Consider the following 9,018-nt stretch of genomic DNA (forward strand, 5'->3'; position numbering starts at 1 on the left):
GAGAGGGTTTCTCCGTTGTTGTCGCCTTCTTTTTCTATCGATAGTACTTCTGGAAATACTAGAAAATCGGGGTCGCATACATCGAGCGACCGTGCTTCGACCAGAGTCGACTCTTTCAGGGCTGAAGGAACTGGATTGGCAAGTGTGTGCTCGGCCTTCAAGGAAGCCCAGTGGCTTCACTTTGTGGTGAGTTTTGGCATAGGTCTTTCGAGCTTCGCGCCTTCCCTTCCTTATTGGGTTTTCTTTTCCAGACGTTCGACAAGCTTAAGTCCGGGCTGCTTCATTGTGAAGCCAGGATATGGAAAGCTCTGGATGAGGAGAGATCCCTTAGGATCCTTTGTGATGAAAAGGAAGTCGAGCTGGTACTCTTACAATATGAGGTTCGCCGGAGCTTGAATTACAAGAACTACCTGAAGGAGCAGGTAAATTTCTGTCGTGGGTGAGCGTGCATTTCATCTCTTGGTTCCTAAGGCTAACGCTTAGTTTATTTCAGTTTCAAAAAAAGATGGAGGCCCTGGAGCACCTTCGAGATGAAGTTGGTCGGGCCAGGCGTGAGCATGACAAGCTAAAAGCTCGGGCGGAGGCTCAGGCTTTAGAAGGGAAGGACGCCCTGGCTAAAGTTCCTGCTTTTGAAGCTCAACTTCGTTTAGCGTGTGAGAATGATTCGGTTCAGACAGAAATGATTGCGAAGCTCGAGTCCGAGCTTTCGAAGGTCAGGGCTGAGGTCGTTGATGCCCGGGCTGGAGCTGTAATGAGCCGGACTAAGGCTGACTAGGAGATGGTGATCGATTCAAAGGATGTTATCGATGCTCAATCTAAGCTGAGAAGGATCCTCGACCACGAAGGGAGGATTGAAGAATATGCTCGTTGCAAGTCCCGAAAAAAGACCCTCGAGGAGATCTGTGCTAGGGGTTTTGACCTCTCGGAGGAATTGGCTCTAGCAAGGGCGGACGAGCGTGATGCTTGATTGTTTTTGCCCGATGCCAAAGAAAGCAAAGATGAGGCCGACAGGTCATAGCCCCTCCGCGAGGCCATGGGGGGAGGGGCATATATTTTGTCATATGTATATAGCACTTCCGTAGCATGTTTGTAGATGGAGATTGCATTTTTTTGCATATGTGTGAAAGAAAACCTTGCGGCTTTATTTCTTTCATATCTTTTTCTGTCTTGAATTTGGCCAGGCAAGCTAGTTTTTGCGTTGGTAGGAATCCTTAGAATCGTGATGTGTCCCCGAGGCTCATTGGATTGGCCTGTAGGCTCTTATGTACTTTTACTCTTAGGCATATTTAGGCCACCTGTTTTGGGCGCAGTCCCCGAGTCGTGCATCAACTCGAGCTTATTTGACCTTCGAATGGCCGAAATTTAGGCTGGCGATAGTGGCTCTTACGCTTTTGGTCGATGCGATATTTTAGTGTATGTGGGCCGGCGACAATAGCTCTTACGCTTTTGGTCAATGCGACCTATATGTGGGCTGGTGACAATGGCTCTTACGCCTTTGGTCGATATGACTTTTTAGTGTATGTGGGCTGGTGACAATGGCTCATATGCCTTTGGTCGATGCGACCTTTTAGTGTATGTGGGCTGGTGACAATGGCTCTTATGCCTTGCTCTCAGGCGTTCTTAGTTAACTATTTTGGGTTCAATCTCCGAATCAGGTTATGACTTGAGCTCATTTTACCCTCAAGTTTTGTATTTTTGTGGGCTGGTGACAATGGGTCTTAATCCTTGGGCCGATGCGGCCTTTTATATTTATGGCCTTGAGGCTCATTATGCTGGCGACAATGGCTCTTACGCTTTTGGTCGATGCGACCTTTTATTGGCTTTATTTTCCCTCCATAAGGAAAAATAGTGTTTGCCTGACTCTTCGACGGCGTAATAAAAAACCTCGATTGTAAGTTGTTATACGGTGATGATCAAGCACCTCGAGAGGGTTTGGCTCGGAGGCTAAGTATCTCGAAGCCGATGTTTAGGAGCTGACATGGTCGAAGCTCTTTTGCCTGTATCGAGGGTAGCCTATTTAACCGGTTTTTTTCGAAGTAGATTCGAAGTAATTGAAGGCCTGTGATTTTGTAGCGATGGTCGGGCATCCCCGAGTCGCGTTAGATCGGCTGGTACAGCCGTGTGACCGGAGTCACTTGTGTTCAGCCAGAGCCTTTGAGTCCCGAGTGAGATAGTTTTGGTATCTATATCGAGGGTATGCCTTTTTGGGGGTCTTACAAGTTCGATAAATAGCCGAAACTTTGAGATTGGGTTTATGCCTTTAGTAAGGTCTTACAAGTTTTTTATGCTTTTGAGGTCTTATAATTTTGGATACTTGGTACAAGTATTCTTCATGCCTTGCTTGAGGTCTTACACATATTGTCATTTGGCACAAGTGTGGTTCATGCCTTGCTTGAGGTCTTACAGATATAGTTGCTGCCTTATGTAGGTCTTACGAGACCAAGTCTGTCCGTTCGGGGTCTTATGGCCTCGGGTTTTGACAAGTCGATGGAGGTGGCTCTTGATGGCAGTCCCCGAGTCATTGAGGATTTCTTGACTCGGAAGCCATTATTTGCAAACTTTGTATTGCCTAATCGAGGGCTTACGATTTTGGAGATCCCAACCCTGAGGTCATACGTTTTTTGAGATTTTGACGCCAGTCTCCGAGTATTCGGGGTACTTTCGGCATTGGAGATGTTTTACGATTTTCATGTTGCCTCATCTGAGGGCTTATGATTTTGGAGTCTCTACCTAGAGGTCATTCTGGGGTTGAATTGTTGACGCCAGTCCCCGAGTATTCGGGACATTTTTGGCAGAGAAGTCATTTTTGCGGAGGTGCCGAGCTTCTTTTAGAGTGCGAGATGCTTTGACGAAAGATATTCTTCAATTATTTCGTACAAGTGTACATGTTTTTGCCGTCGGGGGTCCGGCTATACGGACATGGCTCGTTTCGACCGTTTGGCCCGGTACATCATTTTCCTATTGGGACCCCATTTGGCGTTTCTTAGCTTTTCTGAGTGTATGACCTTTCGGGGGGATGCCCCCCAGTGTTTGGGGTCGATTGCAAAAGAAGCCTTGAACACTTGTTGGATCTTCCTTAGGTAGCATATAAGTGTTACCTTGTCAAAAACCTTGCCGGTAAAATCCTTCTCGAAATAAAAACCCGATCGAAGGAAAAGAGTGCGCAACAGATGCTTTAAAACCTTAAGGTCTTCAAGTTGGGTTAGCGCTTTGACTACTTCGGTCGGGCACCTGTATAAGGTTTAGTACGAAATATGAAATGAAAAAGGAGATGGTTATACCTTAGTGTGGGATGTGTCGGCGATGTTTCGAGGATCGATATGTCCTAGTTACTCGAGATGAGGCCGTGGTACGGTCCTTTACTTTGTTTAATCGGGCATACTCAAAGGTGTAGTTTTATTACCCTTCGGCTCTTTTGCGGGTGGAGGTATTGGTGCTAGCTGGGGCCACGTCGTGCACCGCGAACATTTCTCTTGCCGCATGATGTTCCCCGTAGATGGTTTTAATCCCATCCTTTGTCGGGAATTTCATCATTTGGTGGAGAGTGGATGGTACTGCTCTCATGCAGTGTATCCACGGTCGTCAGAATAAGACATTGTACCTCATGTCTCCTTTGATGACATGGAATTTAGCATTTTGCGTTGTGCCGACCACGGTGACTGGGAGGGTGATTTCTCCTTTCGTTGCTTCAGTTGCAATGTTGAATCCATTGAGGACTCGGGGGGCGGGCACAATTTGGTCAAGCAGTCTAAGCTGCTCTATCACTCTCGACCTGATAATGTTGGCCAAGCTACTTGGATCCACGAGTACACGTTTTATTTGAAAAGCATTTACAAGGAAATAGATTACCAGTGCGTCATTGTGAGGTTGAGACAAGGTCTCGGTGTCCTCTTCGCTGAATGTGAGGGCATCCTCGGGTATATAACCCTGGGTTCGCTTCTCTCTGGTGATGGATATTTTTGTCCTTCTCATCACGGGTTCCTTCGGGGCATCGGGGCCTCCCAAGTTCATGTAGATAACTGTTGTCTCTCATTTGTTTCATTTTTCTTGGCCGCCTCTCTTTCTCGGAACTGATTTTTGGTTCGATCACTAAGGAATTCCCGGAGATGACCTTTGTTAAGTAGTTGAGCTACCTCTTCTCAGAGTTGGTGGAAATCCTAGGTCTTGTGGCCGTGCGTGTTGTGAAACTTGCACACTAAGTTATGATTCCTTTGGGAAGGATCCGATTGTACAGGCCTGGGCCACCTAGCATCTCTGATTTCACTGATGGCGAACACGATGTTTGATACATCAACGATGAAGTTGTATTGTGACAAGTGAGGTGCCCTCATTGGCCCTACCTTCCTATCGAATTTGGCCCTATTGATGAGTCCCCGAGGATCCTGTCCTCGGCCTATACTTCGATCATTGCGAGGTGGGTTGCACCTCGGGGCATTCCTCCTATCCTCGGTTTATAGCTAATACCTTTCTTTGTTTAGATTTGGTTCCTTCGTCGAAAGCCCGCTTGGGTATACTAAGCCTGAAGGGGCTCCCAGCTGGTCGTCTTCGGCCCTGATCTTCGACTAGTATCGGTTGTGGACGTCCGATCAGGTCACCGCGGGATACTCGATCAAATTCTGTTTCAACTGTTTTGAAGCCACCGAGCTTCATTCATTCAGACCTTGAGTGAAAGCTTGCACTACTCAGTCGTTGGAGACTGGCGGTAGCTCCATACGTTCCATTTGGAACCAAAATACGAACTCTCGCAGCATTTCATTCTCTCTTTGCTTGATTTTGAACAAGTCGGATTTCCTCATTGCTAATTTGATGGCACCGACATGTGCTTTTATGAAGGAGTGTGCTAGCATGACAAATGAATCTATGGAGTTAGGAGCTAGGTTGTGATACCACATCATGGCCCCTTCGAGAGTGTTTCCCCAAACTTCTTTAGTAAGACGGACTCGATCTCGTCATCCTTTATATCGTTGCCCTTCACTGCACAAGTGTAGGCAGTAACATGTTCATTAGGGTCTGAGGTCCCATTGTACTTTGGGAGTTATGGCATTCTGAACTTCTTTGGAATGGGTTTCAGGGCTGCTTCCTCTGGGAATGAACTTTGTATGAACTTCTTCGAATCCATGCCTTTCAAGACTGGGGGTGCACCCGGAATTTGGTCGACCCTGGAGTTGTAGGTCTCGACCTTCTTATCGTTGGCTTCTATCATTTTCTCGCCCGATTCGATCCTTTTGGTGAGGTCCTCGAGCATTTTTGCGATGACAGGATCGGCTATCGACCTATTATTGCTCGATCTCTCCGGTACCTGTTTGGCTGGGGGAGCTATCCCTGGTGCTACCGTGCTAGGAGTTTTCTGGTGAATTTGTAGTTGAGCAATAGCTAGCTGTTGTGCCTACAACATTTCAAAAATAACAGGAAGGCTAACCTCGCGTTCTTTCCTAGTTGGGGTTTTCTGAGCTTCTTATGGATCTCCTTGACGCAAGCTCCTGTCGGTGTGCGAGCTTATATCGACCCGTTGGGCGTAGCGTGAGATTGCATCCACGGGGACTGGCTCTGGTGTATTCCCAGGGTTTTGTGGTGTCACACCACCACCTGGAACAACCACACTGTTTTCCCCATGGTCCTCAAAATTGTTGTTTTCACCTCCGTTTATCGAGTTAGACATTTCGACCTGAAATCGATGATCTTGGACAAGAGAAAGCGTGAAAGATAACTTGCGTTATAGGACAAAACCAACAAGAAAATAATTACTATTATTTTTAACCCTACGGTGGGCGCCAAACTGTTTACCGTGAAAATGGTACTAACAATTAAATTTGTTGATGGGAATCTAAAAATACGTGATCTATTTTTATGCTAGTTTGTCCATCATTTATTGCTTATCATTGGCCATAAAGAGCCACCGTTAATTTTATTATAACCGTTAGTCGCATAGCAACCGCCTTCGATAGCTCATAGTCAAGCTTCGGAATCGACGAGCTTGAGGCCCTGATAATTGGCCTAACGGTTTGATTTTCGCCCTATCCTTAACTCTTATTTCATTTATAATTCTCACATACTTAGCATCAACTGCTTAACGAACTAGCATAAAAATAGATCATGTATTTTTAGAATCCCATCAATAAATTTAATTATTATTACCATTTTCACGGTAAATAATATATGAAATTTTCCTTCGGCTACATGTTGTGTCCTTTAATTTTTCTACATTTGTTTATGTTTAAAACTTAGGATATATATAACTTGTGTATCAGACTTAATATGCCATCGATGCCTTAGCATAGAATTTAACATTGCATAAATTGTTCAACTTCCAAAGCCCAATTAAGTAATGACTCCGAGTTGCTTTGACTTCAGAGGACCCGATAAAAAATAAAATAAATCTTTGTTAAAATATTTGAATAATTTATCCAGACACAACTAATCTTTGCCGAAGGTGGCTCTTTTCATGACCGTAATTCGAGACCGATTGACTTGATCCGGTCAGAAATAATCACTTATGGATTTAAAATGTGTAAGGACTTTACTTTTTACGCATGAAATCAGGCGTCTCCGATTTGTTTATACATTGTGATCAAAGCTATAGAGGCTTCATATCTTAGGATGGCCGTGACCCTTCGTGTTTGGGCCCTGCCTTGTTGGCTCGGTGCCTTAGGGATTTAGTAGCCTGATTTTCCCAATCTTACTATTGGGTAGCAGTCGCTGGTTCGGGGTGACCTGTAGTCTTAGGGGTCTTTTAGATGGTTGGGCACGGTCTCGTGGACTCTTACTGCCTTAGGGGTTTCATGCCCTTGTTTAATGGTGGCCCATGGGCCTAGAAGGTTTTGAACACAATATTCATTCTAAGTGATGTAACGATAACATTTCTTGTGCGAATGTGAACCGATGAAACATAGAAGGCGAATTTCTTTTTATTACTTTAAATGTAGTGTAAGTAATTGAAGATAAAAAAAAGCTATCCGCTATGGCGAGAACGAGCTATACGGGCACGGTTCGGTTGAACGTTTGACCCATACAATAAATCATAATATTCTTACCTTGGTTTTCGATGTGGAATAGAATTCTAAATTCCCAAACTTAGGTCTTCGATTCTTAACTCAGGGTGTGATAGTCCCATAGAACTCGAGACTGAATTTTAAGGGCTCGAATACTATTGATCCGATACGGGCCATTTGCAATCCCCGATCTTAGACCGGCATTCAAACTAGAGTAGCACACGTACTGTTGCCTTATTAAAAACCTTTTTGTGAAACCCATTACGGGAAAAAATTGGTCGAAGGAAAATGAGTGCAATACGTGCTTTCAGACCTAATCTTTGGACTTGACTTCGATTGAGTACCTGCATGGGTTAGTTCAAAGTGTAACAAACCTTAAAGAAATTTATGTTTTCATGCCTTAGCAGTAGTACCCCTTTAAGTGTGCCACATTCCAGTTGTTTGGTAGTTTTACACCATTTTCGGCCTCAAGCTGGTATGAGCCTTTCCCAGTTATACCGGTGACTCTGTACGGTCCCTCCCAGTTCGGGCCTAGCTTCCCATGATTTGGTTTCTTGGTATGCAACATGAATTTTCTCAATACCAAGTCCCCTACTTGGAAGTGTAGAAGGTTTACCTTTCGTTTGTAGTATCTTCCCACTCACTGCTTTTGAGCTACTAACCGGACTAGGGTGGCTTCTCGCCTTTCATCTGTTAAATTTAGACTAGTGTCCATGACCTCACCGTTCGATGTCCCCGTAGCATATCGAAACCTTAAACTCAGTTCTCCCACTTCTACCGGAATCAAAGCCTCTGTACTGTAAACTAGGGAAAATGGTGTTTCACCGGTACTCGGCCTCGAAGTTGTTCGATATTCCCACAGGACCTCGGGCAGCATTTCTTTCCACTTCCATTTTGAGTCGGTCAATATTTTCTTTAGGTTTATTAGTATAGTTTTGTTTTCTCTTGACCATTTGCTCTCGAGTGATAAGGGGTTGATAAAATCTTCTTGATTTTGTGATTCTCGAAGAATTTACTAACGTTGCTATCGATGAGCTATCTCTCATTATCACACATGATCTCGGTTGTTATCCCAAACCAGCATATTATATGATCCCAAATGAAGTTGATAACCTCCTGTTCTCAAAATTTCTCGAATGTTTGTGCTTCAAACTACTTGGAGAAGTAATCAGTCATAAGAAAGATGTACTGGGCCTTACCGGGTGCCCACGGTAAAGGACCTATGATGTCCATTCCCCATTTCATGAACGTCCAAGGTGAAGCATCTCTCCCGGTTGGTAGATCATCGGGGCATGTCTTTAACATTCGTTACATTTTTGAACAAAGTCCCTCACATCCTTTTCCAAGTCGTTCCAGTAATAACCGGCATTGATCAATTTCCGAACCAACAATTCTGTTCCTAAATGGTTTTCATAAGTACCCTCGTCGACTTCCCTCGTCATGTAATCGGTCTCAAGGCACCTTGCTAACGGTACGAAAAATGATCTTCGATATAGTTTCCCTTCAACTAAGCTAAGCTTAGCAAACTTAGTTCAAAGGGCCCTTCATTCTTTGGGATCAGCAATTTTGCCTTCTAAAGGTCGTCTATGTATTTGTTTCTCCAATACCAAGTTAAACTCGTTGAGTTTACGTTGGAATAACCTTCCTTATCACCAAGCTCATCAATTGCGCCAACGCTTCGGAGTTAAATTCATCAAAGTCAACTGACAATTTGAGTTAACCAAAGCATCAACCTCGCTATTCTGATTTCGAGGCACATGTTGTAATGTCCAATCTCTGAACCGATATAACACCACTTGTACTTTATCCAAGTATATCCACATCCAATCTTCTTTTACTTCGAATGTCCAATTAATTTGGTTAAAAACAAGGAGGGAGTCGCACTTGGCTTCGATCACCTCAGCACCCAGGCTTTTAGCCAGTTCTCGACCAGCAAACATAGCCTCATATTCGGCTTCATTGTTAGTCAATCTTACAGTTCTAATAGATTGCCTTATTATATTACCCGTGGGTGGTTTTAATACGATTC

The sequence above is a fragment of the Nicotiana tabacum genome, chromosome 22 (genome assembly GCF_000715075.1).
Source record: "Nicotiana tabacum cultivar K326 chromosome 22, ASM71507v2, whole genome shotgun sequence".
Taxonomy (NCBI): domain Eukaryota; kingdom Viridiplantae; phylum Streptophyta; class Magnoliopsida; order Solanales; family Solanaceae; genus Nicotiana; species Nicotiana tabacum.